The sequence below is a fragment of the Nicotiana tabacum genome, chromosome 8 (genome assembly GCF_000715075.1).
Source record: "Nicotiana tabacum cultivar K326 chromosome 8, ASM71507v2, whole genome shotgun sequence".
In the NCBI taxonomy this organism is placed as follows: domain Eukaryota; kingdom Viridiplantae; phylum Streptophyta; class Magnoliopsida; order Solanales; family Solanaceae; genus Nicotiana; species Nicotiana tabacum.
This window is the reverse complement of record NC_134087.1, coordinates 172,547,730-172,558,504: the sequence shown is the minus strand read 5'-3', so window position 1 is coordinate 172,558,504 and position 10,775 is coordinate 172,547,730.

The window sequence follows — 10,775 nt, the reverse complement described above, 5'->3', positions numbered from 1 at the left end:
TTTTGAAGAAATTTGAACATGAGACATTATCCTTCTCAATAATTTTAGTGAGATGACGAGAGTTGATCTGACACCCACCTCCCACCAACACATTTATATAGCTGTCACAATCTTAATTTTGAGAAATTTGAGGTGCAGTTATTGTGGATAGTGATTGCCATGGAAAGTCTACATGCGGTGTACGCTATGGAGATTGCAAAGAGTCTGAAATCAAAATGTGGTTCTTTTGGATTCAAACTACACAAATAGGTGGGAAAAAAAAGTTACACTTTTATATATAGCGCCACATTATCTGGCGCTATACATTAACAGTAACGGCACCGTTAATGTATAGCGCCAAGTATTGTGGCGTTATACTGCAAAATCTGATACGGACAGATAAATCGCCACAATACCTGGCGCTATAAATAGATCATTAATGTATAGCGCCAGATATTGTGGCGCTATACATAGATATTTCAAAAGCCCTCCGTCTTCTTCTCCAATTCATCCATCCACCACTATTTTAAAACTTTTCCCCTCTTCTTGGTCCCCCACCGATTCTGCCCGTTTAGTTTTAAAAAAAAAATGGGTCTCTCCCACACATAAAACTCGAAGAACGTAGGTCCCACATTCGAGGAGAGATTCGTGTTATTGTTGATTCACACTTCCGGAGTCAAAATTTCTATCTTTTTGCTTTCCGACAATTCTAAATCGAGGTATTTCGACTTATTTTAAGTTGAAACATTTATAATAATGCATATTATTTGATTTGTATGTGTTCTATTTCGGTTTGTGTTTTTTTTTTCGAAACTAGCATATTAAATTTATCCGGATTTAATATTAGTATTTTCTAAACAAATATAAATTTATAAAATAAATTTGTCTGTTAATATCTTGATTTATATATGTGTGTTTTCATGCCGTTTTGTGTTTTACTTGTAATTAAATTGATTTGTTGTTTATGGTTAGTTTAGATTATTTTTTAGCGTTGTAAAATCTAGACCTTTTTAGCGTAGTAAAACGTAGACCCTTTTAGCGTAGTATAATTTAGAACCTTGTAGCGTAGTAATGTGTAGTAATTTAGTTTAGAATTCCTTTTGTTTAAGTATCTTATACTGGTTGTTGAAAATGCAAACTCTGTACAATTAAGTTAATAATTGTTTATGTGTTTTTATTATAATTTAAATTCATATTTTTTAATAACTTAATTGTACAAATTATATATATATATAATTTGTACAATTAAGTTATTAAAAAATATGAATTTAAATTGTAATAATATATATATATATATATAATTTGTACAATTAAGTTAATAAAAAATATGAATTTAAATTATAATAAAAACACAAAATTATTAATGATAGTTTGGTGTCACTGGTCCTCCAAAATATCGAGCCCTGAACGCATATATATATATATATATATAATTTGTACAATATCGAGCCCTGAACCCATATAATTTGTACAATTAAGTTATTAAAAAATATGAATTTACAGTTGACGACATGGACGCGACTATACATCCCGGCCCTTGGACGTTGGATCTATTAGCCCTATAGCCCCAGCATAGATCCGAGTATATATGGGACGGACAGTTGCTTACGCAGACTTTCCGTTTTTTGCATCATATTGCCCGGTTCGAGGATACAACCATCTACAGCTGGGGTGCTTGATATCGTACTTTCCATAGACATGAGTTCCGTCTATGGATATTACGGGCCGGCAATGCAAAAAACAATCAATTGCTGGCTTAAACGCCCAGAACACGTAATTGAATATGTATTCTGGTGTTCCCGGACTCTGCTCAAGCTTCCATTCAACAACTGTCCCGGGGTTAAAATGCTGCAGTGCGGTCATGTACTTTGGCAGAGATGCAAATGACTTATCCTAATTACAGTAGACAATTTCAAACGCTCGTTTGCGCCCGAGAAATGCCTTTCTTTTCGTAATGGTATGGCCATATTCCTGGTGGATTGATGTAATGCACTCTTTGATTGTATACCTTATGGACGCTTCGAGGTGTGGAATAAGTACAAGAGATATCAAGTCAATATCCAAGTTGAAGTGATTCCCGTTGAATGTGTCCATTTCGCATGTGTGGGTGGGAATGTATTTACCCACTTTCCACATACCTATCTTCTTCTTGGTCGCACGCAACATCCAATTACATGGCCAAAACCACCTGCGGCAAACAACCTTGTATACCATCGGACTTGACTCCCATACCTGCATCTCACGACACTCTTTTACGTTGTGCATTTTACAAGCCCTGCTTAAACGTGCTTTATCAGGAAAAAGCATCCCCTTTGCAAGCACCATTGGTCTAGACTCATCCCACATTGTTGTCTAGATTTCATCAAAATCCCTTGTGAGAGCTTCCACATCCGGCACAGTTGGTAAGTTATCAATGTAAGGAATCTCCCTTGAATGAAACGGCACTTCGGACTCGTACACTCTTCGTCTAGGGGGGTCTCTCTTCAAATCAGGTCCTTCCTCCTCATCCTGTTCATCACCATCCTCACGAAAAAAGGGTGTCTCATCTCCGGATTCATCAGCATTGTTATCGTAATCACTGTTTTGTTCCTCACTCTGTGCATATGCCAGATCCCGATGTAATACTTTGTTTTCCGTCAATTGAATGAGTACGGGTGGTTCAACTTGCTCGTTTTCACTGCACAACCAACAAAAATATAAGCTACTGAATTAATAAATGATTTCCATATGGCTTTATATCACTTCACTTACAAGTCGTAATGTGATGAAATTCCATGATGGACGTTTTCAATTAGGTGATGACTACCGGATGGGCCACTTGTAAAATTCATATCCGGCCGGTACCCCCTATTAAATATATGAGCGTTAATACAAATTCAATACGCCAAAAATATACCTAATTAACACAAATGAAAATTGAAGTTTACCACTCGTCTTGTGAATTATGGAAAGCAGGGTATAAATTATTTTCTCGTTGCTCATTCGCCGGCGGTGATAAGTTTAAATCAATGAAAACTCTTTCATCCGGAACCTGTCCGGCAAAAATTGCTCCAGAATAACCACCCGATGACTGAGGGTTATCGCTGCTACGCACAACCTCATTTTTGGGAACGTCTTCGACCTTTACGTACATCTCCAATATTGTGATTACAAGAAATTCCCGGCATTCGTCCGGAGTCCTCAAAAAATCACTCAAAGTTTCATCATCGTCGATGTTAAACTCCGAGTAAAAAGCAACCCCTTACGGAGTGACGGAATACGGATATCTTACGGTTAATTTAAGTATCACTGAACGTTTCCTCACACTCAGTTTTTTGCATAACAACGATATCAATTTATCGTACTCTATTGTAAGTGGCAATTTAACATGACACTGAGCAGGTAAACTGTAGCCCACAGAGTTATTCTCTATCAAAACCTCACCTCCCCAATATAATGAAACTCTTATTCTACGCTCTTCAGACATAATGAAAAAATGCTAGAGAATTTAAGAACAATAAACGTTTCAACAAGAGTTAAAAAAAATTTGGATGAATTTCTATACAATCCTAACCTCTTTATATAGGAAATGGCTAGCCGAAATTTTTTTTATATATATGTATAGCGCCAACAAAGTTGGCACTATACACTTTTGAATTATTGAAGTTCGGAATTATTGGTGGGGCCAGGAAAAAGGAGTATAGCGCCACAATACCTGGCGCTATACATTAATGATATATGTAAACTCATAAATGTAGTGGAGATATACCTGTCCGTGTCAGAATTTACAGTATAGCGCCACAATACCTGGCGCTATACTTTAACGGTACCGTTACTGTTAGTATATAGCGCCAGGTATTATGGCGCTATATATAAAAAGGTCATTTTTTTTACCACCTATTTGTGTAGTTTGAGTCCAAAAGAATCACATTTTGGTTCCGGACTCCATCTGAAAGTGGGAGAGCTGATTTTGAGGAAATGTATCAAAATATACTTGGTACAAAGGACAAGAAGTCATATACTATGAGCCTGTTTTGCCGGGAGGTCAAAAGTATATGACTTTTGGCCAGCAGCAGTAGTTTTTCTACTTTTGAGAAGAAGCAGAAAATTCTAGCTTCTTCCAAGAAACAAAAGCAGAAGCAAAAACAAAAATTTAATTTATTCAATACAAAATTATCCTCACCATAAATTTATATATTCCAAATTAGCCCTTACTAATTTACGGATAAAGGAAACCAACCACTCGACGCTGATGGAACTAATTGATGAAAGGTATCACCATCTTACAAAAAAATTTAAACCGGTAAATAATACATATTTTTATTTTATTAATTATACCTTTTCCTATATATTTTTACATCCATGCGGATCTAATTCTTTTCATGAACAAGCACGTGATGTTATAAAATCTTTAGTAAATGTGGATGTCCACTACTCCCACTACTTTCACCTATGATGTAAATAACTTCCCATTACTCATCAACATTATGATTGTAACTCCCACACCTCCATAACCCCTCCCCATGATCTTTCCCCATGATCTCAATTGTTAGTGTCATATTTAAGACAATTATTTTGTAATCTTCTATGGAATAGTATAAATAGAGGCATGAAATGTGATATGTGATGCACTTGAACACTTGATGAAATAAGAAAGTTATCTCTTCTTCTCTTATTCTACTTATCTTCTTGTTTTATATTGTTACTTTGAGCTACATTTCTTAATGTGCTATCAGCACGAAGTTGAGCTCTTTTCGTTGTTCAGTTTTCACTATGTCACATTTGTCAAAGCTTGAGCTTGACATTTCTGGAAAGAATTACCTATCATGGGTTCTCGATGCTGAGATTCACTTAGCCGCTAAAGGCCTTGGTGACACCATTACTGTCACGACCCCAGTTCACCCTCCGTGAACCATCGTGACGGAACCTAGTCCCTACAACTAGGTAAGCCTAAACTTGCGGAAGGTAACCAAAACTTGCGGAAGTAAAACAATTTAAGAACAGAAATAAGGCAATAACAGTGTTAAATGCGCCGCTCAACATACACCATATTTATATAGATCTCAAAAGCAATATCTAAATCCAAGACCCGGAAACTCACGAATCACAAGCTAAGAAAAAGAAATACTACATAGCTCTAACTCCGGAATTTTGTCTAAAAAGAACAGAAGTACAGAAGGGCTAAATACTAAAAGCATGAATAGAAAGGGACTTCTCGATCTGCGGACGCGGCAGATGTACCTCGAAGTCTCTAAGCAGTCGCCTCTCTCAAGGATGGTAGGCTTGAGTAGCGGTACCTGGATATGCATATGAAAAACATGCGTAGAAGGGGCATGAGTACACTACAGCGGTACTCAGTAAGTGCCAAGCCTAACCTCGGTTGGGTAGTGATGAGGAAGGTTAGGGCCCTACTGAGATTAAATAATTATAAAGATGACAGGATAAGATAAACAGTACAATTGAGAATCTACAATAAGAATCTATGCAGGATCATAAGAGTACAATAACGGAAACAAGATGAAAACAAACCACAAGGAAGTAACAGGGATCTCTCAGTATCCCGAGGATCTCTTAATACCCTCAATATATGCCAGGGATCTCTTGGTATCCCGAGGATCTTTTGGTATCCTCAACATATGCTAGGGATCTCTTGGTATCCCGAGGATCTCTCGGTATCCTCAATATATGCTAGGGATCTCTTGGTATCCCGAGGATCTCTCGGTATCCTCAATATATGCTAGGGATCTCTTGGTATCCCGAGGATCTCTTGGTATCCTCAATATACGTGTCAGGGATCTCTTGGTATCCCGCACCTCAGTTCAGATCATAAATACGTACAGGGGATATCCCGGGATGTCGTCCCGTAGTCCCAAATTAAAAACACATAGAAGCAACACAAGAATACTCAATTAAATGCAAATTTTGTACCAAGTAAATAGTTAATTCTAGCCTAACATGCTTCGCGTAATGCAATTAAAGCAGTTTAAGCAAATAGGCAATTAAGTCAACTAAACATGCTTTTCTAAACTACAACAGGCTAAATTCGCAAGTAGAATAAAGTAAGAAAAAGGTACTCAATTGAAATACTTAAAGTAAAATCGGATTTTCAACAATTAGCTCAAATACGCACTCGTCGTCTTACGTGCAAGGCATTTCAATTACCAAATATATCATATCCTAAGGGGAAGGTCCCCACACAATGTTAGACAAGCCACTTACCTCGAACCGGCTCAAAATCAACCCAACACCATGTCATTGCCACGAGTACTCGACTCCAAATGGACCAAATCTACTCAATTCAATTGCATAATGTAAATAACACTTCAAGTAACTGATTCTATAATTAAATTCTAAGCTAATACGAGAAATTATGAAAAATGACCAAAACACCCTTCGGGCCCTCGTCTCGGAATCGGGTAAAATTTATAGTTTCAGAATCATCACACTCTCACGAGTCTAACCATACCAAAATTATCCAAATCCGATGCCAAATCCCTAATCAAAACTCAATTTTTTGGTCTAAGAACTTTTACCCCAATTCCCACCAAAATTTCGAAATTATAGGATGGATTTAAGTGTAGATTCATGGAAATTAGTCTAAACCGAGTAGGAACCACTTATCCAAATCGCCAAGGTGAAAATCTCTTCAAAAATTGCAATCTCCCGAGCTCCCAAGTCCAAAATATGAATTATGGTCTAAACCCTCAATTTTGGGTTTTAAATTCTGCCCAGGTATTTCCTTAATCGTGATCGCGAAGAACAAAATAGTACGCGCCTCAGGTTACTCTATGCGAATGCGGAACCCCGTCCGCTAATGCGATGCTCTAACTCTCTAAACCTACGCGATCACGGTTGACTCCACGCGACCGCGTAGAGGAACAATTAACAACCTCTGCCGCCTTATTTCTTCTATGCGAATGCGGCCTAGACCACGCGTTTGCGATTCGACACTGCATCAAAGCTACGCGTTCGCATTCCTCCTCACGCGAATGCGAAGAGCAAAATTCCCTCAGCCTCGCCTAAGCCTTCGCGATCGCGACACTCTTCATGCGATCGCGATGAAGGAATGTCTGCAACACATACCAGCAAAATCTGATGCCTTTCCAAGTCCAAAAATGGTCCGTTGAGCATCCGAAACACACCCGAGGCCCCCGAGACCTTAACCAAACCTGCCAACCAATCCCAAAACATCATTTAAACTTGTTCCAACCTTCGAAACGCTCAAAACAGCATCAAAATACCTACTTTTCATCGGATTCAAGCTTAAAAATTCCAAAAACTCTAAAAACACACTTTCGATCAAAAAGTCTACCAAACCTAGTCCGAATGACCGAACATTTTGCACACACATCCCAAATGACATAACGGAACTACTGCAACTCTCGAAATTCCATTCTGACCCTTGGATCAAAATCTCACTACGAACCGAAAACTTCCAAAATTCAACTTTCGGCATTTCAAGCCTAAATTAGCTCCGGACCTCCAAAACACAATCCGAACACGCCGCTAAGCCCGAAATCACCTAACGAAGCTAACGGGACCGTCGAATTTCTATTCCAAGGCCATCTTCATACTGTTCCAACTACGGTCAACTTTCCAATACTTAAGCTCTCATTTAGGGACTAAGTGTCCCAAAACTCTCCGAAACTTAAAATCGAACATCCCGACAAATAAAAATAGCAGAAATAAACTCGGGGAAAGCAGTTAATAGGGGATCAGGGCGTTAATTCTTAAGACGACCGGCCGGGTTGTCACATCCTCCTACACTTAAACATTCATTTGTCCTCGAACGAGCGTAGAGACATACTTGAAGTAGTAAAAAAATGAGGGTAACGGCTGCGCATATCCTGCTCGGTCTCCCAGGTCGCCCCCTCGAACGGCTGACCCCGCCATTGGACCTTCACTGATGCAATGTTCTTTGACCTCAGCTTTCTAACCTGCTTGTCCAATATTGCCAGTGGCTCCTCAATATAAGATAGATCCTTGTCCAACTGGACTGAACTGAAATCGAACATGTGCGACGGATCGCCGTGATACCTCCGGAGCATCGAAATATGAAATACCGGATGAACTCATGCCAAGCTGGGAGGTAAGTCAAGCTCATAAGCAACCTCCCCAACATGCCTCAATATCTCAAAAGGGCCAATAAACCTTCGACTCAACTTCCCTTTCTTCCCGAATCTCATAATGCCCTTCATAGGTGAAACCCGAAGCAGAACCCGCTCTCCAACCATATAGGAAACATCACGAACCTTCCGGTTCGCGTAACTCTTCTGTCTGGATTGGGCTGTATGGAGCCTATCCTGAATCACGTTAACCTTCTCCAAAGCATCCTGAACTAAGTTCGTGCCCAATAATCTAGCCTCACCCGGCTCAAACCAGCCCACCAGGGATCTACACCGTCTCCCATATAAAGCCTCATGCGGTGCCATCTGAATGTTGTACTGATAGCTGTTGTTGTAAGCAAACTCCACCAATGGCAAGAACTGATCCCAAGACCCTCCAACTCAATCACACATGCACGGAGCATATCCTCAAGAATCTGAATAGTGCGCTCGGACTGTCCGTCCGTCTGAGGGTGAAATGATGTACTCAACTCCACCCGAGTACCCAACTCATGCGGAACGGCCCTCCAGAACTGTGATGTAAACTGAGTACCCCTATCTTAGATGATGGACACTGGAATACCATGCAAACGAACAATCTCCCGGATATAAATCTCTGCCAACCACTCCGAAGAATAAGTAGTACACACAGGAATAAAATGAGCGGACTTGGTCAGCCGATCCACAATCACCCAAATAGCATCAAACTTTCTCAAAGTCCGTGGGAGCCCAACTACAAAGTCCATGGTGATCCACACCCACTTCCACTCCAGGATCTCTATCTGCTGAAGCAACCCTCCCGATCTCTGGTGCTCATACTTCACCTGCTGTCAGTTGAGGCACCGAGCTACAAATTCAACTATATCCTTCTTCATCCGCCTCCACCAATAGTGCTGCCTCAAGTCCTGATACATCTTCGCGGCACCCGGATGAATGGAATACCGCAAGCTATGGGCCTCCTCCAAAATCAACTCCCGAAGCCCATCAACATTGGGTACACAAATCCGACCATGTATCCTCAATACCCCATCATCACCAATAGTCACATCTCTAGCATCACCGTGCTAAACTTTGTCCTTGAGGACAAGCAAATGAGAGTCATCATACTGACGCTCCCTGATACGATCAAATAAAGAAGACCGAGAAACCACGCAAGCTAGAACTCGACTGGGTTCCGAAAGATCCAATCTCACAAACTTGTTGGCTAAGGCCTGAATATACATCGCTATAGGCCTCTCTGATGTTGGTAAGTAAGCCAAACTCCCCAAACTCTCTGCCCGGCGACTCAAAGCATCGGCCACCATATTGGCCTTGCCCGGGTGATACAAAATAATGATATTATAGTCCTTTAGCAGCTCTAACCACCTCCTCTAGCCCAAATTTAGATCTTTTTGCTTGAACAAGTGCTGCAAGCTCCGATGGACAGTATAAATCTCACAAGGCACACCATATAAGTAATGGCGCCAAATCTTCAGGGCGTGAACAATGGCAGCTAACTCAAGGTCGTGAATGGAGTAGTTCTTCTCATGTATCTTCAACTGTCTGGACGCGTAGGCAATTACCCTACCATCCTGCATCAACACTGCTCCGAGGCCAACCCTCGAGGCATCATAATAGATCGTGTAAGACCCCGAACCTATAGGCAGTATTAAAATTGGGGCTATGGTCAAAGCTATCTTGAGCTTCTGAAAGCTCGCCTCACACTCCTGGGTCCATTGAAACGGAGCACCCTTCTGGGTCAACCTGGTCATAGGGGATGCAATTGATGAAAACACATCCACAAAACGACGGTAGTAGCCAACCAAACCAAGGAAACTCCGAATCTCGGTAGTTGATGATGGTCTGGGTCAACTCTACACGGCCTCTATCTTCTTCGGATCCACCTGAATACCCTCACTCGATACCACGTGGCCTAAGAATGCCACTGAATCCAACCAAAACTCACATTTTGAGAATTTAGCATATAACTTCTTCTCTCTCAAAGTCTGAAGCACAGTCCTCAGATGCTGCTCATGATCTTCCCGACTCCAGGAATACACCAGAATATCATCAATAAAGACAATGACGAACGAGTCAAGATACGACCGAAACACACTGTGCATCAAATGCATAAAGGTTGTTGGGGCATTGGTCAGCCCAAATGACATAACAAGGAACTCGTAATGACCATACTAAGTCCCGAAAGCAGTCTTCAAGATATCTGGCTCCCGAATCTTCAACTGATGGTAACCTGAGCACAAATCAATCTTAGAAAACACTCGTGCGCCCTGAAGCTGGTCAAACAGATCATCAATACGAGGCAAAGGATAACGGTTCTTCACTGTAACCTTGTTCAACTGGCGGTAATCAATACACATACGCATAGAACCATTATTTTTCTTCACAAACAAGACAGGAGCACCCTAAGGTGATACACTAGGCCAAATAAAACCCTTATCAAGCAATTCTTGTAACTTATCCATCAACTCAGGAGGAGCCATACGATCAGAGGAATAGAAATGGGTGGAGTGCCCGGCAACAGATCAATGCCAAAATCAATATCTCTATCAGGCGGCATGCCTGGAAGTCAGCTGGAAACACATTGGGAAATCCCGTGCTACTGGAACTAAATCAACTGAAGGGGTATCAATACTGATATCTCTTACATAAGTTAAATATGTGTCACACCCCTTCTCAACCAAACGCTGAGCTTTAAGAAAAGAAATAACTATA